The sequence below is a fragment of the Lissotriton vulgaris genome, chromosome 8 (genome assembly GCF_964263255.1).
Source record: "Lissotriton vulgaris chromosome 8, aLisVul1.2, whole genome shotgun sequence".
In the NCBI taxonomy this organism is placed as follows: Eukaryota; Metazoa; Chordata; class Amphibia; order Caudata; family Salamandridae; genus Lissotriton; species Lissotriton vulgaris.
Window position 1 is genome coordinate 1,199,397,186 of NC_141696.1, and position 27,503 is coordinate 1,199,424,688.

Here is a 27,503-nt window from a genome sequence, read left to right on the forward strand (position 1 = left end):
AGTACCTGACTAGAAGAACAGGTTACCTTTATGATATAAGAATAAGAGGCACATGCCGATTCACTAAGAACTGGGGTACTTTATTTATCAGAACAACAATAGCAATATAATACTATACTATAATATAACCTGCAAAGGAAAATGACAGGTTAGAATGTGCACGTTAATAAGAAAGGGTCAACGTCACCTTATTAATATGAAGTCTGGAATTCTTTACCTGCCACTCTCCGCTCCATTTCCGAGTTGCTCCCTTTTAGGAAGGCTCTGGAAACCTTCCTATTTTCTTCAGTTTAGCTTTCTTACTTGGTCTACTCTTGCTGTGTTGTGTTTACCATCTCCGGAAAGCGCCGGGACGCCTCTTGGCTGTGGCATCTGCGCGCTATACAAGCGATAATAACCTAACCTAACCTAACCAGTCATCTAGGTTCCCTTCTCGTCTGTGCCTTGGCTCGTCTTAAGATCACACTTCTGCAGTCACGGTTACACGTCTGCACCGCTGTGCTCTGTTCTCTTCACCTTCCTCCAAGTCACTAGAACCTTCCTCTCATCAGCTGCTTTCTCTTTGGCTGCTCTGCACTACTCCTCTCTCCTCTCAGTCATGGACCATCTTCACTTCTCGGCTTCGATCTTATACCTCAGTTTCAGCCACTCTGGTATTCGTTCCCTTAACTAACTGCTTCACTCTGTATGCTCTGATCTTAATGTCAAAGCTCGCCAGCTGCTCCAGCTAAAATATCTTCCAATCTTTCTAAGAGAGTATCAGCTGCTCGATCTTTCTCTGACTTTAAAATGGCGACTGTCTGCCCTGAAATAATTGATGGCATTGATGCTAACGGCTAGCTGCCGCCTACAGACTGACTGACTCACTGCCTCATGCTTTCACTAATATGGAAGCTGGTTCCTTCATGGAAAGTTACGGCCAGTAACCTGCCGCCCACCAAATTCTTGTACCTCCCCGTACCAAGGACACGTTCCCAGCCGGCCGGCCTGATGATGTGTCTTCGGAATGGAGAAAAATACAGTCTTTCGATAAGGGCCAGCCTGAGCCGGTTCTCTCCAAGCGAACAACACCTCGTAACTAAAGCATTACATTTGACCTAGAAGCATCTCAAGCTTCCGGGGCAGAAAGAAAGATGGAGTCTCTCCCGTTTGAGGCCTACAAGGCCCGAAATAGGCATAACTCCATGGAAGATATACTAACACTCTTACAAAAGGACGGATTATCACTAATACTAATGAATCTATCCCCTAACATAAGTTTATAAGCCCTGATCTAAGGAAAAGGGTACGGAATTATATCAACACGCCTTGTGAATAGGCCCTATTTACGGTTCTAATCCTTTCACTAGAATGATAGTAGACTGAAGTCACCTCCAATCACCTTCCCTCAAAGGAGGGCCGAAAAAGTCGGTCAGAACAGGGTGCCAGTGCTCCATTCTTCTCAGCGGCACTGCAGTTGCGGGCCACTACAAGGAGGGGCATTTTGAACTTCTGAGTTCCAAAGGGAAACTCCAACGACCCAGTGGTCTTTTGAGGGCAGTCTTGAACTTAATAACCCCGGGTTGGGGCTCCCAGGACATAGTGTGCCAATCCCACACAGAGGTGGCGCAGGAGAGTGGGCGGCTGCACAACAGGGAGCATCTAAAATCTTGGAGCCCCGGAAGAGGGGCTCCATCTTCCTCAAGACGGGACATTACTTACACAGCTGCCCCGCTAGACAGTGGGCAGTTGCAACGAATGGGGCACACGGTGCTTTATGCTTGCGAGGCCTAGTGCCTCTTATGATTTATGTGCAGGTGCTTTATGCTAAAGCTATGCCTGCGCTAAGGGGTTTAAGCTAATGCGTTTATGCTGGTAATGTTTTCCCCCAAATTGCTAATGTGTTTATATGCATAAAGGTACCGTTGATGCCCGAATCTGCCTATTGCAGGAGACGAGTTATGCTCCTGAGGGTGGCTAATGTCAGGTTTGGATGTTCTAGGTTTTACCGGGGTGGCCCCGGTGATGTGGGGAATGATGCACTATTGCTGAAGTACTTTATGCCTCATTATCATTCATGTACCCTACATTTATGCCCATGTTCTTATGATAATGGGAGGGATGCCTATGTCCACAGGTTTGCAGTGCTGAGGTTTTTATGCCCTATGTTATGCCTTCATGCTCATGATTTATGCCTAATGACACTGCATTTATGCAATTGTGTGGATGCTTAATGATAATGCTTCATGCGTTAAGCCCCACTTTAATAGGACTATGTCTGATGCCCTTACACTGAGGGTTTTTGTGTAGAACACGCCCCTATGCTCACATGTTCATGCTGTTGTGTTTTTCATGCTAATGATTGTTATGCCTCATGTTTAGGCCTGCCTTGATGAATGCTTAAAGTGATTTATGCCAAGTGCATTTCTTCTACCCAGTAGGTACGGCTGGTGATACATTATTGCTTATGGACTTTCATTTAATCGGAACTGGTGAGGTTTATGCTTCAGATTTACGCCCACTTGATTTATGCCTAATGTTTTATGCTGATGTGATTTATGCTCACATGTTCCTGCCTGAGCTAATGTGGCTGATGCTACGGCAATTTTGCTGACCTCAATTTTTTACTAGTAGGTACTGGCTGTTCACATTTAATCCTGACGGTTTTACACTTATCTTTGTACCTTGTGATGATGTTGGCAGAGACCCGATTGGCCCTGCCATGTAAATAGTCCCCTGTAAGTTGCTAACCAGTGCTGGTTGGCACGATGTATATGCAACTGTGATGACATTCTGACGTGTTTATTTCACAATACACAAGTTATTTTCACATCACCTGGTGTGGTCTCGTTTTGTAGTGTGCCTGGTGTTTCGCCTGTCTGTGCTGCGCGAATGCTTTACACATTTCCTCTGAAATTTGGCCCACCCACTCTGCACCACGCTTCCCATTTCTAACAGGTTCCAACTGATGATATACATTATTCAGATCAAGGTGAGAGAATACCTTTACACCATTCAATTGTGCTATCATGTCAGCAATATGCGGACCTGGATGTAATTCTCTTTCAATTGCCTTGTTCGCTTGATGCTTCTTCACGTAGATGCATCTCACTCCTTCACTGTTCATTTTTGGTACTACTACTATGGGAGAAACCCATGACATAAGACAAGAGGAGCATTCAATGAAATCATGTTTGAGTAAGGATTCCAGTTCTTTTTCAACAGCTTCCTGTAAATGAAATGCAATTTGTCCGTGTCTTTGAGCAATAGGACGAACATCCTCCTTTATGTGTAATTGGACTTTGATAGTCTTGAGTTTTCCAAACCCATTAAAGAACGAAGAGAATTGACTTACTATTTTGTGATGAGCATTTATCTTCATAATTCACTGATATCAGTCCCATATCAGCAGATGTGCCAAAGCTGAGTAAACAGGCACTTGACACAGTACTTTGAAGTACATGAATGGGTGCTGGAACTTTTGTTTTCTTGTCTTTTCATCATTGTTGCAAATGGACCTTGACTTTGTAAGGGCGTTGATGCAGCCCAGTACACACTCTTGTTTTTCATGACGTAAGTCGGGCAATGGAGATATTTCATTGAATTTCTCCTTAGGCATAATGTTTATTGATGCACCACTATCAATAATGAAAGGTATTGAGCAACTGTTGACTTTTAGTGAGATTTTTGGACAATGTTTGAGTGATTTTGGTGTTTTGCCATGTTGACTTTTCTTGGACCGGTATTTTTCCTCATATGCAGCCAGTCCAATGTGTACACGTTTCTCTGAGGTAAGCATTGACATGCACAGTCATCTTCTTCATTACCACTTGACTTTGATACTGAAGATCTGTTTAACAATGATTTAGTTGACCTTTGACTTCATTTGGCATCAATTTGCCTCCGCTGAGGCGTTCGCTTGGCCTTGTGGCCATGCATCAAATGTCACTTCTAGAAAGCTTAGGTGGCCATTTTGCCTGTACGCCATGATGCACTTACTTTTTTCTTTGCCTTGCAGATCATTACAAAATGGTTCTCCTTTTCACAGTCTTTGTAGATCTGTCCAAAGGCAGGACATTTACCTTCTTGTGGAAATGAAAATCCAGACCTGAAGCACAACATATTTTATTGGGGAAAAATTGCTTTGTGTTCTTGTGCTTTGGCTTACTTTTTATGTTCACAACTGACTCACTCTGGACACCACCGGCCTCCATGTCAGCAGCTTGATGATCAATAAGCTTTTCCACTCTGGCAGCCATGAAACATGAAAATTTGCTCCAGAAGAGTTTCTCTCAGCATTTGTTGTCTGAACGATTCTGACAAGCATACACAATTAATCTTAGGCGTACAGCTTCCTCATCATTACATTTCTTGAACTTACAGTGTTTGATGAGCGTATCCAGTCTCCTAACAAATTTGTCGATAATTTTGACCAACCTTCTGTTGTTCTTGAATGAAAATGTATCTTTCATAATCTACATTTAGCATTGGATTGATCTTGAGATTCAGGGATGCTTTGATTTGGCAGTATGTAATTTTGTCAGCTCGTAGCATTTTCTTTATGACCTCTTTTACACCTTCACCAGCAAAAATATTGAGGTATTTGATAATCTTATTGTTATTGTCTTCTTCTATCACATCAATGAAATCATAAAATGTTTCTATCTGTCGTCAATATTCAGTTTTTTGGTGGTAACAAATGCTGGTGGTGGTTTCAAGAATGCATTGGCATTGTAATCAGTTACGAGGCTGGCTGGCACTGAGGGTGGAGTTCTCTTTGACACTGTCTGCTGTCCACTAGGATCTGCTTCATCCACAGCATCTCTATGGCCCCTTGCTGTGCTGTCCTCTGGGTCATCTTGGACAGTCTGTGGAACTTGGACCTCCCTCTTGGTCTCCATGGGAGCGCTTGGCTTTTGTCTGACCTTTGGAGTCGTTCTGAGCCACCACCTAGAAGCTTTGGTGTTGTGCCGCTTTAGGTATTGATTAGACTGCAAGCACAACCCAGGTGCTTTCTCTGGGGTCACTTACCCCATCACTGTGGCATGATGGCTCTATTTGCCTAGTTCTTGTAAGCAAATGACTGTTTCTTGTATCTGTATTGCTTTGCTTTTAGGGGTCTCAATGTGCTGTCTGAAACCTGGTTAATCTCTGCCTCGCAGCTCTTCTGTTTACAGTGTTATCTTGCAATTTGCTGTTCTTTCAAAACCCTGTTGTATCTGTCTTTGGAGTTATTACTCCCTATGATGTAAACCTTCAGGTTGCGTAGTAGTGTTTTATCTCTCTTTGCAGCCTTACCAGCAGGCTCATGTCCAACAATGTGCAGACTACTCAGTGTAGCTATCATTATCTTTAAATGCTTTTCATGGATTGGAGTTGCATTTTGACTCCACATACACCAAAAGTCAATTCAGCACTTTGATGGAGTCACATGTGGCATGCATCAGCAGTTTTCTGGATCACGGCAAACTGTCTGGGAGAGCGCTGTCGATCTTTGGGTTACTCATCCTCTATCTCATTGCCAGGTGTAGTGTCCTTCCCAACTCTGGCACTCATTAGTGACTACACCACACACAGAGCTCAGTATAATACGTCTTTCGTCTTCTGTGTGTAACAGCGAACTAAACATTCTAAACCTGTATTCACTTCACTTTGCTCTAATTCTTATGTCAGAATTCTACGGAACCATCAGGAGCCACAAGGATGCTGTCATTTCTAACTCCTATGACACTATTGCCTCCTTCTCATGAAAGTTGCAAATTTGGTGGCTACAACTCTTGCTGAAAGTATGTACATGGCTGGGTGGAGAGAGGGAGGATGAGAGATGCGAGAGATATGTGCCCAAAAGGCAGTTGCATCATATTTGTAGATGCAACGGAGATGTTTTGAATCGGTCCTTGGTAATTCCGGCAGTTTGCCAAACTAACCCTGACAGCAAAAGACATATCGACAGGCTCCCTTATTACACCTCAGGAGAGGCACACATTAGCGGTCCTACTACATATGGGTTTCCCTCAAAAAATGGCCTGCCACTTATAAGAGGCATTGAAGAAGAGCAGAACTAAGGGGCATATTAACAAGGGCCATATTGCAACTTTTCTGGATTTAATAGCCAGAAAGGCGTCGAAAATGTCATTGCCCTATCAACAATGCGGTGCTAACATGCATAAGCCCAAGTTAGCAGCCGTTCTCCACACACCTAGCCTCGCATGTCTAAAGAAATGTAAAGAAGACGTTCCCAAAGAAAACAACATGGAAAAAGTTGGTAACCGCACATCACAGTATTTACAAGCCATGCCCTGACTCCCATAGCATTATTAAAATATGTGCTAACCACGATTATTGCTGGTATCCAACGTCTGATACATTTCAGACTTGTCTATCTGTTCAAAGGGAGATGGATTGAATGGCTGAGTCCACATCTCCCTATTAACAACATTTCCTTTAGTGCCGTCCTGTTGTCGCTGGTTTTTGCACGGTAATGTGGAATATCGCCGTTAATCACCGGATTTCACATTGCCTGTTAGCCAAGCATTGTAAATACGCCGCTAACACGGCGATGTGAACCGGCGATAGACAGCGATAATGACAAATGCGATAAACGCGTTCAGCAATTATTATCGCCTTTTGTTGTTGATATGCCCATTAAAGAGCAATATCGGGTGAAAATAAATGGGTTGAGGATGTTTCAGAGACTTTGGCATATGGAGATTGGAATGGAAATATGCATTGGTCATAGAGGTGTCTGGCAATGTGCTTACTTTTATGTGCTGCATTGTACTTATTTATCACATGCAAGGCTGTGTTAAACTTACCCGGTGCCCTAGATGAGGAATTGAAGGTGCTGATTTTGTTTTTTTGGTATAAGATTTGGAGCTGCATGAAGCATGAGAATTATTGGTGAATACTATCCAATACCTGATAGAGATATCATATATTAGATTGAAGGTCTCCACAAAACAAGGTCTTCATGCACTAAGGCCAGAAAGCCATAATACAAATTGGCAATATTAGAATTGTTACTGGAAAACAGGATAGCTATTTGTTGGCTTTTCAGTACAAGATCTACTATAGAGGCTTGAGCAGTAATGTGTCTGTGTAAGCACTGACAATGGGGAGACGCATGCAGGAAGTTAGTATGAATGAAAAAATGGAGGAAGACTGTACAGTATGGGCTGAGATGCTACAGGAATGGTTGACACTGTGTCAACAGACTCCTCTGCAAAACGCTTGTGTGTGACAATTAAGGCCTGCAACAGTTGAAAATGTTCATGTATATTATACAGTTTAATTCTTTTTCCGACTGCGCATGAGGGATTATGTCAACTTTGTCCTGTGAACCAGGAAGGTTAGGTGCTGTAAACTTAAAATGAACAGACTCTTATTTCAATAAAAAACAACGGGGAGTTGTGGACAATTAAAGTGGTTCCTAATGGGAGTCCTGTGATTGGTATGCATAAACATATATGTGTGGTGAAGGAATATTGGACCAGAAACTATGTTGCATATACCCTGCTGCTGATGTTCACTATGTTCTCTCGACATTGTAATTGTAATTGTAATTATAACTTGTAGAGCGCATAATCACCTTAAGGTCTCTAAGCGCTGTGAGAAAGAGTCCTACCCTAGCACATGGTAAGGATATAATTGATTAGGTTGTGCCCCAGGCTTCCACAAAAAGGAGTGTTTTTAACTTCTTCCTAAATGGGAGGAGGGTGTGTTCCGTACGCAGATTCTCCGGCAGCTTGCTCCATGGTAGAGGAATTGAGGTTGAAAATGCTTTACCTCCATTAGAGGCCATGTTAAAGTGGGAACAGGCCAGCTGGCCAGCCTCCGAGCAATGGGGCGACCTACTAGGTGTGTAGCTTACTAGAAGATCTTTAATGCAGGGTGGCCTTGGCCATAAATGGGTTTGTGCTTGATACAAAGGCCCTTAAACCTGGTTCTCTGCCTGACTGGGAGCCAGTGAAGCTGGCGTAGGAGGGGGGTGGCGTGAGCCCTCGTAGGAAGTCTAAAGATCTGGCGGCATTGTTCATAATCACCTGTAATCTCACAAGCAACTTTCCTGGGAGGCCAATGTACAGAGAGATTCTATAGTCCAGTCGTGACACTATCATGGCCGATACTGACATTCTGAGTGTTGCGAAGGAGAGAAGGAGAGCTAGTATCCGTAACTGTCTTTGTAGACCAACACATGTTCCTACTACGGCAGATACCTGGTGAGTCAGAGAGAGCTTGGCATTGATTTTGATGACCAGGCTTTTTACGGTCTGGGCAGGTTCGGGATTTGTGCCCAGCCATTGTGGCCATTAGAGGTGGCTCCAGGGAATGGTGTCCGTGGTGATGGCCAGTACCTCGGTCTTATCAGGACTGTTTTTGAGGGAATTGGCCATCATCCAGTTGACTGTGTATTTTAAGATGTTTTGCATTTGTGTGTGGGCAGCAGGGAAGTTGTCTATCTGGATGATGATTTCGGTATCGACTGCGTAGTTATAAACCTGGCACTCCATGTGAGTCAGTGCAGCTACCAAGGGATATAGGTAGGCATTGAATAGAAGGGGGGACAATGCTGAGCCCTGTGGAACCCCATGCATGAATTTGCTGACATCGGACACCTGGTCAGCCAGCTGTACTTTCTGTGATCGGTCAGTAAGGAAGGACCTGCGACAAAAGTTGGTTGTGGTTGAGCGTATCAAATGCCACGGATAGGTCTAGTAGAACCAGGGCAAATGGCTTTTTCTTATCGTCCCTGAGCCTAAGTTCATCCATTACTGCCAGCATTACCATTTCCGTACTACGATCGGCCCTAAGACCTGCCTGATTGGTTTGCAGGAGTGGATTTGCTTCTATGTGGTGTGACAAGGATTTCAGCACGTGCTGTTCCTGCACTTTTGCCAGGAAAGGGAGCTGGGAAATTGGCCTCAAATTTTTAAAGTTCTTCACGTTTGCCCGTTTTTTTTCAAAAGAGGGATGACTCATGCTTCCTTAAAATCGGTGGGGACATGGCCAGGTTCAAGAGACCGATTTAGTAGCATGAGGACCTGACTCTCTATCCCTGGTAATGCCATATTGAATACCCTCGGTGGGTAGGGGTCAGCAGGTGACCCTGACTTAACCCGGCCCATTAAGGGGGGTCCGGGAGTCATGATTAAGTATTGGAAAGACGGTGAGCTGTTTATCATATCCGTGTGGCAGGGGGGCAGATGCTAGGGGAAAATGGACAGTAGGAGTAAGCTGGATCTCTGTCAGCAGGTCCTTCACTTTTTTAAGAAGAAGGACTGAAATGTGTTACAATCTTCAGGGCAGGTGGGGGGCTTCTGTTCCTGAGACTGTCTCAGCTCTTTTAGAATCCTAAAAGTCTATTTTTGTGTGTTGTCAGCGGTCAGGATCCTAGCTTCATAAAATTCTGCTTTCCTTGATAAAATCGCTTTTTTATAAACTGCGAACATTGATTTATATTTCAGCAGGGCACCTTGGTCATATGCTTTATAGCAGGCTCTCTCGCACTGGCGTAAGGTTGTATCTATTTTCTTAGCACCTCATTGAACCAAGGGGCCCCTTTGCCTTTGTTTTTCACTGTTTCCTTGTGTGCAGGGGCTACTACGTCAAAGGCGTTCTTCAGCCTCATGGAAAGGGCGACACTTTCTAGGTCACGGTTTCCCTGTGCTGGGCTTGGGAGGACTGATTTATGTAGAGAATTAATTCGGTCATCTGCTCTAATTTTACTCCATCCCTGTAGCACTTTCCACTCTGGGGGGGTACGGACTGCTTGTCTTGCGGGTGGAAACAGGCCTCTGATTAAACGATGATCGGACCAGGCGCAGGGACTGATATCTAATGGGCTAGTTAATGGATTGGACATCCAGACCAAATCAAGTATGCTGCTTTTTTCACGAGTAGGGGCATTCACCAGTTGTCTGAGTTCCAGAGAGACCAGTGCCTCCTCCAACTGTTTGGCCTGGCTGTCTTTGGGTATCTGATCCCAGTGGAAATTAAAGTACCCCATCACCAGGATACATTAATACTGGGAGTGGATATCATTGACTAATTCAGTGAAGAGCTTAACAAATTTGGGTGGCATTTGAGGGGGGCGATAGACTATCAAAACGATTAAGCAGGTGGTCTGGGAGCAGATCTTTGCTCCCAACACATCTGCCCCCTCGATGCTTTTTGCGCAGAGGGTCTCTGTGTTTAACTGTTGATTATACAGGATCGCGACTCCACCCCCTCTAGTGCTGTTATAGCAAAGGGCAGCATAGTTCGGGGGCATGGCTGCTACCAAGCCCGAAACTGAGGACTCCTCGAGCCAAATTTCTGTGATTCCTAGGATGTCCAGGGGGTCATATTGGAGGAGCGAGAAGACCTCAAGATTGTGCTTCTGCAAGGAGCGGGTGTTTAGGGTAGCCACCCATAGTCTCCGTGGGCCAATGGGCCTGGATGGATGAGGTATGGGACCTGTGCTACCTAATACCGTTTGTATCCTTAGTAGACCTTCAGACCTGAGTGCGTCTGCGACGTTATTATCAAGTAGCGCCGTGCCTTGAGCTAAGGTCAGGAGTTCCTCTGTAGAATACAGGTAGCGGGGACCAGGGGGACTGGCCCCTGGTCCCCGTCGGTCGCAGCCGGGCGCAGCCGGGCGCAAACTGGCTTGCCTTAGGTGCGTCCACTGTGCACGTGAGCTGCACGCTCACTCCAGCTCCGCAAATAAGCGATTAACTCCTCCCACCCACCAATCAGCCCTGCTGTTCAGCAGCTGACCATCCCTGAGCACTAGACAATTAAGTGAAGCAGGAGTGCCCCAGGATAGCGGAAGTGAGGGAGCGCTAAACGAGATTAAAACACAGTGCAAGATACAAGATTAAAAGGTTCCTTCAGTTTTCAAAAGGTAGCAGCGTTTTACATTACTAATCTATCTTTGTTTTTGTTAATTATCATAAAATGAAAATAAAAATTTAAAGCAAAGAAGTGGGATGATGGTTTGAGATTCATGATGGTAAGTATGAGTTTGAACTAGGCAAGTTCCCTGAAGATTGATTGAGCTCTAACTCATTGGGTTCTTCCCAACTTCTGTCATCAAAGAAAATTTTATAGGATTCATCATGGACTACACTATATGCCCCTCCACTTACATAAAGAAACCCAATAAATCAGCAAAACCTTTCTTCCACTTTAAGAAAATTCAAGAGCTTAAGCGCTCATGCCTTCATGGTTTCACAATTGGGCTCTGGAAATGTCTTGCTTACTGGCTTTCCCCAAATGACAATTGCCCTGGAGAAAACAAGCGTTCACTCTAGTGGTAGGCTGGATTTCTCAAAGAAAAATTCGACCACCTTACACCTATATTTAGAGGATCTAAACTGAATACCCTAGGACTGAGGAGCAGAAATTCAAAACAACCTGGGCTCGTTTTCCAATGTTGCCCCAAATATTCAAATTCATTATCTAAAAACAAAACTGAGGCCTTACCCAGCCATTTCTCCACTTTAGAAAAGTTGCAAAAGCTCACCTCCTTTCGTCTCTACCTACACTACTATCTTCCGACCAATTCTTGACTATAAAATGCAGTAAAAAATACTGATGACTGCACCTACTCTCCCTTTTGTTCAATCTTTCGCATACATTGGCTCTGCTCGTGAGTTTCCATTCCGGTTGCATTAACTTCCATGGGGTGTAGTCTGTGCTGTGGAAGATCTTTGACTAATTTGACTATTGTTGACTATTGTGAGAAGGTCTCACACCTTTCAATAGTGTTATTCAGAGTTGCAGAGGCACTGAGGTTAGTTCTTCCTTTAATCTGGAGCTCATCGCATCCTTATGTTTTCATTAAGTGACCTAAGCTATCAATAAAGTTTGCTGTTATTAGGTTGTTTATCGAAAACGATAAGGGCGAAATTATACATCCTATATGATTTCCTCTTGCATTGCAGTGTCAGTCTGTGTGATGAAATGCAGCTTTTATCTAAGTCCTAATAAAGTATTTAGAATACAAATGAGAGGCAAATTCTGATTTATTTTGTACCGTATTCATATACACAGCATTTTAGTTTGTCTAAGTCTTGGTTTCTGTCATTATAGTAATATATAATACTAGCAGCCTGTCCCGACCTTGTCCGGGAGCAATCATGCTTCACGACCCCCGCTTGCCCCGACGTTGTCCGTGGGTCCCCCGGATCCTTCCTTCATATATTGCAGTATTATACCTCTATCTTTCCTTTGTACGCTTTTGTAACCTGCACACGTCACATTTTGCTCAAGTAATGCACCGTTTGCTAGCTGTTGTATTTTGTAATGCACGGTTTGCTACCTGTTTTGCTTCATTTAATGCTCACTGCTCCTCCCCGCATGTATTTCACCTACGCTCACTGCTCCTCCCCGACACTTTTTCCTCATGTAATGCACCGTTTGTTACCTCTTGTATGTTGTTGGCTCACGATTCTAACTTTTGTATGATTCTCACTTTTGTAATGTCTGTGGGTCCCCCGGAGCCTTCCTTCATATATTGCAGTATTATGCCTCTATGTTTAGTTTGTACGCTTTTGTAACCTGCACGTGTCATTTTTTCCTCATGTAATGCACCGTTTGCTAGCTCTTGTATTTTGTTGGCTCACGATTCTCACTTTTGTAATGCACGGTTTGCTACCTCTTTTGCTTCATTTAATGCTGACCGCTCCTCCCCGCCTGTATTTCACCTACGTCACTGCTCCTTCCCGCCTGTATTTCACCTACGCTTACCGCTCCTCTCCGCCTGTATTTCACCTACGCTCACCGCTCCACCCCGCCTGTATTTCACCTACGCTCACCGCTCCTCCCCGCCTGCATTTCACCTACGCTCACCGCTCCTCCCCGCCTGTATTTCACCTACGCTCACCACTCCTCCCCGCCTGTAGCTTTTGTATTTCACCTACCTCATCCGCCACTCACCGCTCCTCCCCGCCTGTCCGCCACTCATCACCGCCTGTCCGCCGCTCCTCCCTGGCTCCTGATGTCAGCACGCACGTCGTGGCTGGCCGGCGCTACTTCCAAGGGACTACTTTTTTTTAAAAGTAAATATGTTAAATAACGTATATTTTTTTATTTTATATAGCCTATGTCCATCTACAGACCCTGCCAATTACAACGATGTATCAGGTGTTTGGATTGGCGCTGTGGTTCCCGAGTTTACCCGCCTCAAAGGTTCAAAGTTCTTCCTTTATAATAGTAATATAGATTTACTGATTTAAAAGTAAGTGTTCAAATTAAAGGCACAGAGAAACGGTGTACATTTGTATTTGCTTATGTTAATTTTCTCTCCAAACCTGAAAAGGTCTCCGTATCGTCTTGTGGAATTGGATTTTAGTCGATGTTTGTTCAGAAATAGACAGGGTAGAGGAGGAATTAATTTCTCTTCACAGTAAAAAGAGTACACATATTTAATTTCGAGACAGAGTCTATGAACCTCGCACAAAATGTAAATTCCTGAACATGGGGTTTTTGTACTTTCAAAGCTACCGTGGGCTTTAATATTCTACTTGGAGGAACTGCAAATATGTGCAACCAATCAATCAGGGGTTTGTAAAGCGCACTACACGCCCATGAGGGTCTCAAGGCGCTGGGAGAGGGGCGATTTTGGGAATCTCCAGCTCTTCCGAAGTGTGAAGTCTTGAGGCTCTTCCTAAATGCTTGCAGTGTGGGGGTTCGCTTGATGCTGAGGGGGATTTTATTCCAGGTTTTGGATGGGATTTCGGAGAAGGATCTTCCTCCCATTCTGGCTCTGCAGATGCGTGGGATTTTCGGCCAGGCAAGGTCAGGTGAGCACAGGTTCCTCTTGGAGGTGTAGAAGGAGATTCTTTCGTTGAGTTATTGGGGTTCGATATTGTGGAGGGCTTTGTAGGCATGTGTGAGCAGCTTGAAAGTCACTCTTTTTTCAACGGGGAGTCAATGGCAGTCTCGTAGGTGCTGTGTGATGTAGTCTTGTCATGGGATGTTAAGTATGAGTCTGGCTGTGGCGTTCTAGACGGTCTGGAATTTGTGGAGTAGAGATTTGTTGATTCCAGCATAGAGGTCATCCCTGTAGTCCAGTCTGCTGGCTATGAGTGCGTGGGTAACGGTATTTCTGGATTTGGGGAGGATCCATTTGAAGGTCTTGCGGAGTATGCGGAGGGTGTTGAAGCACGTGGAAGATACAGCGTTTGTCTTTCAATTTATGGTGAGGATGGAGTTGAGTATGATGCCGAGGTTATGGGTGTGGTCCGTGGGTGTGTTGTTGAGGCTGGGGGGCCACCAGGTGTTGTCTCAAGTGGAGGGGTGAATCCGAGGAAGAGGACTTCCGTTTTCTCAGAGTTGAACTTCAGGCAGCTGCTGCTAATCAAGGATGCAACATCATTCATTCCTTTATGGAAACTGTGTCTGGTAGTGTCGGGTTCCTTGGTGAGGGAGAGGATGAGCTGGATGTCGTTGGCGTAGGATACTATGCTCAGTCCGTGTTTTTTTACGATGGTTGCCAGTGGGGCCATGTAGATGTTGAAGAGCATGGGGCTGAGGGATGAACCTTGGGGTACAACACATCTGATCTTGTTGTGTTCGGAGAGGAAGGGCAGGAGTTTGATTCTTTGAGCTCGGCCAGTGAGGAAGGAGCGGATCCAGTCAAGGGCAGTTCCCTGTATGCCAGCGTCATGAAGTCTGGTGGCTAGTGTGTGGTGGGAGACGGTATTGAAGGATGTGAGAGCTCTAGTAGGATGAGGGCTGCTGTGTAGCCTTGGTCGAGGATAGTGTGGATGTCGTACGTGGCGGCTAGGAGGGCGGTCTCTGTGCTGTGGTTGCTGCGGAATCCGGATTGAGAAGTGTCGAGGTTCGAGTTGGATTGTATGAATTTTGTGAGCTGGTTGTTGATGATCTTCTTTGTGACTTTGGTTGTGAAGGGGAGGAGAGAGATGGGTCTGTAGTTCATGAAGTCGAACAGGTCTGCAGAGGGCTTCTTGAGGAGACGTTTGACTTCTGCGTGTTTCCAGTCATTGGGGAATGTAGCTGTTTCGAGGCTGCAGTTGATTGTGCGTTGTAGTGCAGGTGCTATGGTGGAGGCAGCCATGTCGAAGATGTGCAGTGGGCAGGGGTTGGTGGGAGCTCTGGAGTGCATGCACTTTTTGGTCTTTGCGGTTTCTTCTGTGGTGATAGTGGTCCAGGCAGTGATGATCGGCTGGGTGGCGTTGTTGGTGGCCAGTGTTGTGTTGGTGCCTTGGTTCTGTTCATCAAAGTTGTCGTAGAGAGTCCTGATTTTGTGATGGAAGAAGGAGCTGAGTTTGTTGCTGGCAGTTGTGAGTCGAAGGGAGTTCTTGTGTACGATGGCGAGGCCACCTCCAGGGTGGTTGGGGCTGTCTTTCCTTTGGATCTTGTACCCATCTGGGATGGTGGTTGCGATGTTGGGTGTGGAGCTGGCATTGGTCCAGGTGTCTGTGTGGAAGTCGATGTCGGGCAAGAGGGAGTTGATGAGGTCTCAGATTTCTACTGCATGTCTGTACAGGAAGCATACGATGAGGAGGATGCAGCTCAGGGGTTTGGGTGTGCTAGCGTCCGGTGGGTTTGCAGTTGCTTTAGGGGTCCAGAGATGGGTAGAGGTACGGATGCAGACTTCGCAGGAGAAATGGCCTTGGGCATCCACAGCTGGCAGTTGTTGCTTCTTCCAGGGTTGAGTGCGTGTAGGGTTGCTGAGTTGTAGTGGTGGGGGGTCGGAGGACCAGGGTCCCGGTGCTGGTTTGCTGTCGGGTCATGGACGCGCACTGACGGGCTTGCTTTGGTGCACCTTTGGCGCGCAAGCAGAGTGTCCACTGGACACTTCCGCTGCTTACAAGCTTTCATCTTACAAGAGCAACTGAATAATACATAGCTGTTCACAGGCAGAAATCATCCATGAGTCTCGTTTGAAGAACTTCGCTTACACTGACAAAGCACCATATGGAGTCCAAACCTAGCTTTTTACATTTTGACAAAAAGCGAATGAATATTAGTATGGACTTTTGTAAGACCTGCAAAAATGTGCATGTAGAGCCTGCCACTTCAGCTAAAAACTAATTTGCCTACATAGTAAGAAAGGGTGCACAAATCAGTCATGCACTCCTGCAAAAAATCTGAGTAATATGAGTTTTCTTACCTTGATCTTTCTACTTGTCATCAGCTATGTCATCAATGGTGTCATTTACCATGTCATGCGTGATGTAATATCTGATGTCATAAGCATTGCATGGTGTGGCACAAGTTATAGTTAGATCAGTAAACTATAACTGGTGAATTGTAGTTCATTATTTTTATTAATAATCTCAGTGTTTCTTTTGTTTTTAAATGTTAATTTTTATCTTATAACAACTCCCACCTCTAACATCACTTTAACCTTTGATTTTTTTCTGTATATATATATTATGTTATACATACAAATATGTTAAAAATATTTTTAATATGAGTTTAAAAATATTACTACAGAATGCGGCTCCATCTGTCTTCTGGTGGTGGAGTGTCAATGTGGGATACTCTGCATAAACAATTTCAGCCACTATGTGACCACTTGAAATGGGAAAAGATCTGTGGGATTTAAAGCAAGGATCTCAACTACAGTTCTGCAGATGCTAGACTGAGGTTAAAGCATGTGTTATGCTACTGTTTGCCCCTGATTATGTATTCTGTGTGCTCTCTTTCACACACATACTCATGCAGTAGTAGTGGTATTAACTGTATTCAATTTTATCATACAATTATAGTGCACACAATGAAAACACTCCAACAATAAAAGAGCAACACACTCTAAGTAAAAATAACTGTACACAGAATAGATAAGTTATCACATAAGTCCAAAAAATAGAGTGCACTCATTTAAGCACTGTATAATACATCATAGTCTTCTCGTAAAAATGCATGGTTTATGACAGGTGTTCAAATAATGCAATCTACAGTACAAAGAATACTCAACGCCAATGTAGTATCTCAAATAAAAAATGGGACATCAAAAAGCACACACAGGGAGACTGTAAACACTGTAGAAAAACGAGCGCTGGTCTCGCCTGTCTAAAATTCAAAAGGAGAAGTAATGGACGAATGTACTAATGCTGTAAGTCTAGGGTAAATCATAATAATGTGTAGGGTATTTGGGGTAGAGTTATTGTAGCAAATACATGCTTCAAGCTCTGAAACATTTGACCAAGCCTCCTTGGGGAGCAACAACGAATGAATCAAATTTAACCTAAAATAGGTTAACAACCTGCAATGGTAGCTAGACATCCCCAAGTGCAAATAAGGTTCCATCAATACTCATGTGATAAAGGTGCTGCCATTTGTTTGCTAGCATCAGGACCCATTGTCATTGGAGCGATGGCAAAATGCAATTTTTGCCAAGAGTGTCAATTTCTTGCCTTTTCATGACTAAGTGACCGTATTCAGCCCCTCCTTCACCCCAAATTACTGGGCCAATAAATCTCCCATCACAATTTATATCCACTGATGCCCTACCCACGGGAGCAGGTGCCTTTGGACTATGTCAAGGTTGTTGGCATCATAGTACAGAGACCTGTAAAAATATATTTTTGGCTCTTTTGACTTCCAGACCAGGGATTATTTGGTTAAATGTTTGAGTTGTGTGGGAAAAGATGGAAAACATTTTCCTTGTTGGTCTTCTAGAATGGTCCTATTCACCTCCTTAAATTACAGCAGGGGTTGGCAAATGATGCATAAAGATAGAAAGTTGGCTTAGTTACCAAGTAATGCAACTCAAATTAATTATGACAATGATGTTTTATGCGCTCATCACAATAAAGTGCTCTACTTAGACGTAAACGAATGATTGTGTTGTGCTCATCTTCTTCCCATTTGGACTGTGGTCTGTACAGAGACTTTGGTTGTCTTACAAGAGAGAGATGGAAATATTGGTTAGGCACCTCTTAGAGGAGTGATAGGAGATAATATTCAATGTGCCCTTCTCAGTGGAAGACCAAGAAATATTGACTGTGTGTCTCTCAGTGGAAGAGTTAGGAAACTTGATTCAAGTGGTTCAGGAGTGTCTCAGCAAGGACGGACTCCTCTTAATCAGTACGAGACACCATTATTGGTTCATTCTTCATCTTCATCTATCTTGGTTCCGCTAGAAAGCAAAAAATCATCTTCTGAAGTAAAATAAAATACTTACTTATGTTCCTCCTATAGAAGGGAGACAAATGCACTACCACAGTCTACCAGGATACAGTATGCATCATTTTTTTATGTAGGCATGTTGCTTAAAATGAAATAACACATTTGCAGGCTTGCTCTACTGCTAATCACCAAATACACTGCATGGTAGTGACAGGACAGCTCTGTTTGTCATAGCCACTATTTCAAATGCTGCTGGCTACCTGGATCACTTAGGGAACCAGTACTGGAGTGGACACTGATCGTGGTTCAATCTCCACGTGGCACCTCTGCAGCTGCCGGCTGGAATCCAGACACTGATCTTGAAACAGGGTCTATTCAATGCCACTAGTAGATGTTCAATTGTATATTTATGCTTGTTTTGCATAGCCTGCTCTAATAGTGTAACTAGTGTTCTCACCAGTTCTGATGCCTCTGACTTAGCAGATAGCTCAAGCTGTTTGTACATTTAAGGTAGGTTCATATGAAGAGAACTCACCAAAGACAGCACCACATCGTTTTGGCTCAAAAGTCAACTTCAGATTGTCCAAGCCCAAAACACTGATTGTTCAACAGCTGCTGCTACACTCAGTGTGATTGTTGCTGTACACACTTACAATGTAGCTTTGATTGCAAAGGCTTTCCAGTCAAAACAAGGCTGATTTGAAGTGGATTAATTCTGATATGTGCAGCTGGTTGTATAACAGATTACAATATGCTTAGAGCATTTATTCCAAGGTATGACTAGATGAAATGAGACCAATGGGGGCCTAGCCGTCCCAAGCTTAGAACAGCACTAGTTGGCTGCCCAACTGCAGTGGACAGTCAGGTGGTTAGCAGATCAACACAGGGAAGACACAGCGAACACACTCCCTCCTGTGCAGCTCCTAGAACTGCTGAAGTTATTCCATCCTTATACAAAAGCCAATCCCCCAATTTCGTTGTTATTGGGGTGCCGTATAAATGGTTTCGCAGAACATTATACATAAACCAAACATCTATCCCATATGCCCCTGCCCTTCCATTGGAAGGAACCCCTTGAGGTTCCACAGCAAGATCAGCAGCTGAGCTGCAACAATGGCGAGACGCAGGAATTAAGGACTTAGATGATCTGTACATTGCTGGGTCGCTATGCCCATATACACAGAGCATACCTTACACCTGCAAAGATCAATAAATACTTTAAACACCAAGACGCAAAATGCCCTAAATGCACACTCGCAGAGGCAGACCTACTGCATATGCTTTGGGGATGCCCCGCACTTACCGAGTATTGGACAGGAGTAACAACAGACCTAACACGCTGCACAGAGTCCTTTCCCCAGACTGGTCCAAATATATTCTGCATCTATATCATAGGAATCGGAATATCAGAGTCACTTCCCAGTTCTTGGATCTAGGAATATAAGTGGCAAAGAGACTGATCACCATTAAGTGGAAAGCCTCTCTCCCCCCCCAAAGATTACAAAGGGGAGACACTCAATATACACCTGGGCAAAAGCAGAAAGTGTAGCAAGTCACAGAGAGGATACATTAGGGCTCCGAAAAATCCTGATCGCAACAGATGGGATGATATCCCAGCAGCCCTCCTGAGCACAGATAATAGGGCGGTATGAACAGAGAAACATAACTAGAATGGGCTAAGGTGCTGAGTTGAATAAAAAAAACAGATAAGCAATCAGTAACACTGGGCGAACCCCCCTCACTGCCCAACAAACGCCATGACATACATATTAGCAATGCACACCTATACTATATGGGACACAAAATCAGGGCACTCTGGCGACGACACTCATTACCCAGTTTTGAAAACTATCATGTATCACTAGTTCTTGTTATATTATGACTCTTCCCCACAGTTTATTCTGTTAGCAAGCATAATCAAAATGGGGAACATCCTTTCCAACGCAACTTTTACAACGCATGCCTTTACATCGCAAGCCTTACAACGCATGCCATTACAACGCATTGCGCTGGGGGGGCGCTCTAGGATAGGGAATATCAATCAATCAATCACAGCATTTGTAGAGTGCGCTACTCACCCGGAGGGTCTCAAGGTGCTTGGGGGAGGGGGGTCCGCTACTGCTCGAACAGCCAGGTCTTGAGTTGCTTCCTGAAGGAGAGGTGGTCTTGGGTCAGGCGGAGGTGGATGGGGAGGGAGTTCCACGTCTTGGCAGCCAGGTAGGAAAAGGATCTTCCTCCCGTTGTGGCTCTTCGGATGCGGGGAATGGCGGCGAGGGCGTGGCTGGTCGATCGTAGCTGGCGGGTGGGAGTGTAGAAGGTCAGGCGGTCATTGAGGTATCTGGGGCCTTGGTTGTGGAGAGCTTTGTGTGCGTGGGTGAGGAGTCGGAATGTGATTCTCTTGCTGACGGGCAGCCAGTGCAGGTCTCTCAGGTGTCCGGAGATGTGGCTGTGTCGGGGGGTGTCCAGGATGAGTCGTGCTGAGGCGTTCTGAATGCGCTGGAGTCTTTTCTGAAGTTTGGCTGTGGTTCCGGCGTAGAGGGAGTTCCCGTAGTCCAGTCGGCTGGTGACGAGGGCCTGGGTGAACGTCTTCCTGGTTTCGATGGGGATCCACCGGAAGATCTTACGTAGCATGCATAGGATGTTGAAGCATGACGAGGAGACGCCGTTGACTTGTCTGGTCATCGAGAGGGAGGAGTCCAGGATGAAGCCCAGGTTGCGTGTGTGGTCCGTTGGTTTGGGTGCGCTGCCCAGGGTAGGGGGCCACCAGGAGTTGTCCCAGGCGGAGGGTGCTGATCCCAGGATGAGGACTTCCATCTTATCTGAGTTCAGTTTAAGGCGGCTGTTCATCATCCACTTGGCTACGTCTTTCATCCCTTCGTTTAGGTTGGTCCTGGCGGTGGCGGGGTCGTTGGTGAGGGAGAGGATCAGCTGGGTGTCGTCGGCGTAGGAGATGATGTTGAGGTTGTGTTGGCGTGCGATGGCCGCAAAGCGGCTCATGTAGATGTTGAACAGCGTGGGGCTGAGCGATGATCCTTGTGGTACGCCGCAGATGACTTCGGTGGCCTCGGATCTGAACGGGGGGAGGCGGACTCTCTGTGTTCTTCCGGCGAGGAAGGAGATGATCCACTCCAGTGCCTTCTCCTGGATTCCGATGTTGTTGAGGCGCTGTACTAGGGTGCGGTGGCAGACCGTGTCGAACGCTGCGTAGAGGTCCAGGAGGATGAGGGCCGCTGTTTCCCTGTTGTCGAGCAGGGCTCGGATGTCGTCGGTGGCTGCAATGAGGGCGGTCTCTGTGCTGTGGTTGGCCCGGAAGCCAGACTGCGAGTGGTCGAGGGATCCATTCGTCTCGAGGAAGGCGGCCAGCTGTTTGTTGACGGTCTTCTCGATGGCTTTGGCAGGAAAAGGAAGGAGCGAGATGGGGCGGTAGTTTTTGAGGTCGGTGGGGTCCGCTGATGGTTTCTTCAGTAGGGCGCTGAGTTCGGCGTGCTTCCAGCTCTCTGGGAAGGTGGCGGTGTCGAAGGAGGCGTTGATGATATTCCGGAGATGGGGTGCGATGACGGAGTCGGCCTTGTTGAAGAAGTGGTGAGGGCAGGGGTCAGTTGGTGATCCGGAGTGGATGGAGTTCATCGTGCGGATGGTGTCTTCAGTGCTGACCGGGGTCCAGGCACGGAGGGTGGTGGTGGGGGGCATTGGTATGGTCGTAGGGTGCGTCGATGTTGGATAATTTACTATCCAACACCTTCCCTACTATCCTTGGGGACTGGAGTTGGAATAGTAAATTAAACTATTCACTATCCAGCACCCCTCAACACTATGCATTGTAACAGCATGCGTTGTAAAACTTGCGATGTAAAAGCATGCGATGTAAAAGCTTGCGTTGTAATGTCATACATCCAATCAAAATATATCAATAGCAAAAAAGTACAAGCGAGGTCTAGCTCAGAGAGGCCGATTAATGCCCAAAATGCAGCAAACATCAGCGGAAAAGTGTACGCAATGATAATAATAACAACACAGTTGCATAACAGGCTAAACATGGGATATTATTGGGTAAACAAGAGTAGACCTTGTGCACTGCACAGCCAACTCTTAGGCATATCGCACTTATAATGTCGCAGAATGGACTAACTAATATATATGTACAGAGGCACCTCTCGTAACTCCCAATTGAACACACATATGTAATGTATGAATAACTTATGCTCCTATGTCCCTCGTATCCGGAAGCGGATAGTTTTTAAGGCCTTGACCCTGCCCCATAAGGCTCTCCATGCCTCGGGAGCTAAATATCTCCAAAGGAGGATTGCCTTCTACCAGCCGACCCGATCGTTGAGATCTGAATCACTGTTCCTCGCGGTGGTACCCCGAGTAAAGAGGGCCTGCATTGGGGGTCGCTCTTTCAGGCTGCTGGCACCACAGATCTGGAAAACGTTGCCTCTGGCACTACGCAGCACCTCTAATCTGTTGAATTTTAGGAAGGGCCTTAAAACTTGGCTTTTTGCCCAGTAATTATTTTCGCTCTGATTTTTGCTGTTCCTTTTTGCTTGTTCTGTGTTGTGTTACTCTACGACTGGTTTTAATAAAAGCGCTGGGACACTCTCTGGAGTAGCCGTGCGCTATAGAAGACAAAACTAACATAACATAACATAACATCTCAAATCCCTTGTCACATGTACCATCAAGCTGTTGTCTACATAAAATTGCATGTGGAAAAACACCCTGATTTTGCCTGTGTTCCATTAGGATATGACAATCAAAATGGTGCTAAGCAGTCAAGTGTACGATGTCCCAGTAAACTGGTCGAGTCACTTGGTCAGTGGTTTGATTAGTGGTCAAGTGTACTTAATTGGCCACAGTGCCGTAGCAAGGGGAGGCAGGGGGAGGCAGTCTTCCTGCTCTTACAAGAGCTGCCATGGGGCAGCAAACATAGGGACCGCCACCGGTGGCCAAACGTCTAGCTACATTACTGATTGGTCACTAAACTTTCACCCGCCACTGACAATGTCACTTACTAATTGGATTACGTGTTTACAACATCATGGATTAGGTCTCTTACAACCTTGTAGGTCACTAGGTATTTCCAAGTGGGGGTCTACAACTACAATCAGGTTTCCGAAAAACGGCCCATCAAGAATACAAGGTGACAAGTGCTCCAATCCAGGCATTGTTGATTATCTGTAATGCAGCTGGCATGATTCCTTTGTCATTTTTGAGTGTGTTACAATGTCTTTGTCATGCAACGCATGGAAGCAAGCAAAGTTGCTGTACTGTTGTGTGAACAGGAGAGAGCAGAAATGATGAATATTTACAAAGACCAGGGGCATTTCGGCTCTGTTCTAGCAATGGCGCACTGTGTGCTCCCTAGCACCTCTGCAGGAACCCTTGCACAATAGTGCACGGGTATCTGCATTACAGGCAAGATTGTTTTCCTGTAGGTAGGGACACCTTCCTGCACAATAACAATTCTTGGAGGCATGTTACTCCTTTTTTGTGGAATGGGAAATGCATTACGCATAGAAAGAGGAAGAAACAAAGAGAAATAAAGATATTTTTATTTGTTACGCCTCACCGTGGAAGGTGTAACATTTTGACGCATTCCTAGAATTACTAGCTTTAGTAAATCTGAGAATGCACCAAAATCTAAGGGTGGATGCATGGGGCCCTATTTAGGGCAGATAGAGCCTCTGTGTGCTCTGACTAGAGTGAATGGGGCAACTTTTGCATTTTGGCCGATGTTCCCCATACACCAACCTCTAAATAAGACATAGAGGGCCTGATTTAAACTTTGGCAGAGAGGTTACTCCTTCACTAACATGAAAGATGCCTTGTCCGCTTAATTACACGTACATAATATCATATGACACTTGTAATAAGTAAGAGGAACATGCTTCACGATAGTGATGGAATATCTCGCCGCCTAACTTAATCAGGCCTTTAGTGCTTGAGGGAGAGTACAGTAATAAAAATAAACCTCCAATCTGTGGATAAAGTTCTAAAACTCGCAGTGCTTCAAATAAATAGATTTTCCATTTTGTCTAATAAATACACATTTGGGGTTTAGTTAACAAATTAAAAATAATAATTGGCATGCCATGCTGTCATGGCGTGGCTGACAAATGGGCTGGCATTGTGGGTTTTGTTTCAGACTTGTCAGAAGGAACTGCTTTGATAAACAAGCATTTGCAATGCAATAGGTCTCGCATTTACGCGAGTTTGAGCTATTGGCATTGTAAACGGCAATGCCTTTTATTTATGCTTTGGTATTTAAAACAAAAGGCATTGTCATTTACAATGCTAATAGCTTAAACTCTCACAAAAGGGAGACCTACTGCATTGCAAATGCTTGTTTAAAGGACGCCCCAGACACTACTTCCCCAACCTCCCAGCCTTCAGCGATAGCACAAAACTGCAAGCTTATCTTAAAAATACATTTTGCACCTGGTCCCACAATGTTACCTCTGGAGAGCTAAAACGAAAGCTCTATCCCAACACTGCCAGCCTGTGAGCATACAAAAGTGTGAACCCACCATGTCAGGCATAGTCTCATGTCCTGCAGAACTAGTTTGCGCTATATAAAATTCAAAAACAAAAAAAACAAAAAAGGCTGACCCTCTTACTATTCAAAGAGAAGTCTGAAGTGATAGCATTAACCGACTGAGCTTTCCCAGCTGAACAAAACATTTTTATCATTTAAGGTATGTGCATTACACATTATAATATACAGTTAGTTGCATGTGACAGGCTAACAATTGTTCTTTTGAGCTACGTGTGTGCCTCTGCTTCTACACGGACTGACCCTCTCCCATTGTTCTCAGGATCAGATGCCACAACTGTTCATGAATGATAAATACACGTGTGCAGCACATCCCAGTAACTCACCAAGGACTGCTGCACGAGGGTGGACGGACAAAATGTAGCAAGGGGGGCTGCGGTGGGGGGTTGGTGGGAGAGAGAGTTGATGTCTTGCTGCCAGGCTTGCATTCATATCTGCAGGAAGAACCAATTCCTTGCTACAAAAAAGAAGCGTGGATATCGCTTGTCACAACCTGCCCCTGCAAGGAGTTAAAACGAAAGTGCTCTTCGGCCTACTCCATGGAGGCACGCACAGGCTTGTTAGGGCATGAATTGTGCAACATACAGCCATTATTCAATCAAAAAAGTGCATTAGATTAAAAACAAGCGGCCACAACTTTCGTAGCTGCAGTCCTGCACCGAGTGATCACTGCTAAAGCAGTTGTAGCCCCGTACCTGCAATTACAGCCCGACCAGACTTCGGCATTTGCACTGTTGCAGAGTCTCGGTTCCTTCCTGGTACCAAAAGGAGAGTCTGTGGGCTCTCTGACGCCCAGGTCCTCCAGATCGCTCTACAGCAGTCTATTCTTTGCGGAGTCGCAAAACCACCATAGACACTGCCACGCAGCTGAATTTCTATTCACCACTGCAGCCCAGGGAGTTTCATCAGTTCCCGCCGGGCCGCCGCGCTGCCTGCGGCGACCCGGAAGCGGTTGGGCAGCCGGCCAATCGCAGCGCGGCCCCAACCGGGAGTCCCGCCCCCATCGCGGCGCGAGATGAGAGAGAAGCCACTGTCCGAGGAGCCCTCGGGCTCCTGATCGAGTCCCGGTCCGCCCGAACAGGTGAGTGTGTTGCGGAGGAGGAGGGGTGAGTGGGGGTGGGGTGTGCGCGTGTGTCTGTTAAAGGGGGTGCGTGTGTGTGTATGCAGTGTGTGTATGTGCGCATGCGTGCGGGAGCCTTTGTGTGAATGCGAATAGCAGGCAGGGCGACGCGACGTGCGCGCTCACGAGCTGCAATCTCCAGGAGGACAGGCTCGTCACAGTCTGATGTCCACAATATTCCCAGAAAAGCGGCAACATAAGTTGTCTCGCATAGACAGCAAAAGCTTCGCTTTTGCTTTCGTCTAGGCGAGACCTAAAAAGAGACACCGCACAAGCAAGAAACTCAGCCTCGCTGAGCAAGTGTACCTAATGCCCGCAGACTTTTTGCTGTACTGTTCTATGATGTGTAACTATACATATCATTCTCGCAGCTCAAGAGAAGAACCTTTTTCTCTGCCTAACTACCAATGTGGTATATAGGGGATACCTTTAGAAGAGTGAAAGTTTTACCCAAATATCGTCTCCATCACCTTGCTGTGTGAGAACTGTCTCAAACAATCAGGTCCTTGCATTAGGGCATTGGTCCTAATGAAAATTTACCCCGATTTGGGAAGTAAATTACAGTCAAAATGAGGCACATTGTGTGACTCACACCTCTGGGAGGTGGTGTCACTGCATTTGCTCTACAAATGATAGCTATTCCCCTGCTAACTTGTCAGAAAGTGACAACAAAAGTGTATTTTACATGAGACCAAAGATTAAGCTGAATAAAAGTTCGAAATAGACAATATGGCACATGTTGATCTTTCTTAAAAATGTAGTGACTGATCTTTGGCCAAAATATGCAAGTTTGCAATTGGTATGTAACACCCTCAATGGTTGCCCCCTTTCAGAATTGGCTTTCTTTAGTTTGAGATGAGTATGGGGAACCACGTTAGAGAGGAAACCTCAAATGCCCCTGCTGATTTCATTATGGTGTATTTTATCGAACATCTAAAAATCTGTAAATGGGGAATTTCGGAAAGGCAGGGAGTATTTTACAGCGAAGTCGTGCAGCATGCTATGGAGATCAAGGAAAGGAACGAAGGGGATCAAGCAAACATTGGGAGTGGTAGAACAAAGTCTGCTTGATTTTTTTCTGTTTCAGAGTTTCTTGTGCTTCAATTTGGCCTTTCCAAGAGTTACTAGTACTTTTTGATTAATACCTACTTTTTATGATTCTAGTGGTTAAAGAGAACAAATCGAAATCATGTTTTCAAGTTCCTTCCTGCCACTGAAAAGAATGGCATGTAAGCAACTTTGCCTACTGTAACTACTAATTCTTATTGTTACTGGGACTGCGGGTGATTTCTGCAAAAGGCAATTGGCTCTCAATTTTTTGTATATATATATTTGTAATTTTTCTATAATTGAGGTCACACGCTGTGTTACTGTGTTAGTTCCCGATTCATCTCTATGCTACCCCATAGGAAGCCTTCGCTGCTAAACAATTTTAACAACAAACTGCTTTTACCATGCTGCTTTAATGGAGGCCACAGACTTCTCTACACAGTAGGCATTTTTCTTTTCCTACAAATACAATGCCTTGTATCACAAAAACTCATTTGTGATTTTGGAGCGATAACGCTGAGGTTGGTGTAACCTCCCAAAAAAAGTGTTGCCCCCCGTCATTTTTCACTGAAGCCGAAAAAAATAAATAGATTGCACATAAATGATAGAAAGAAACGCATAGTCTACTAGTAATCTTATTAATTTAGCAATATTAACATGTGCATGAGTTTTTATTTTTACATCCATATTAATGAAAATAGATACAAATTACCT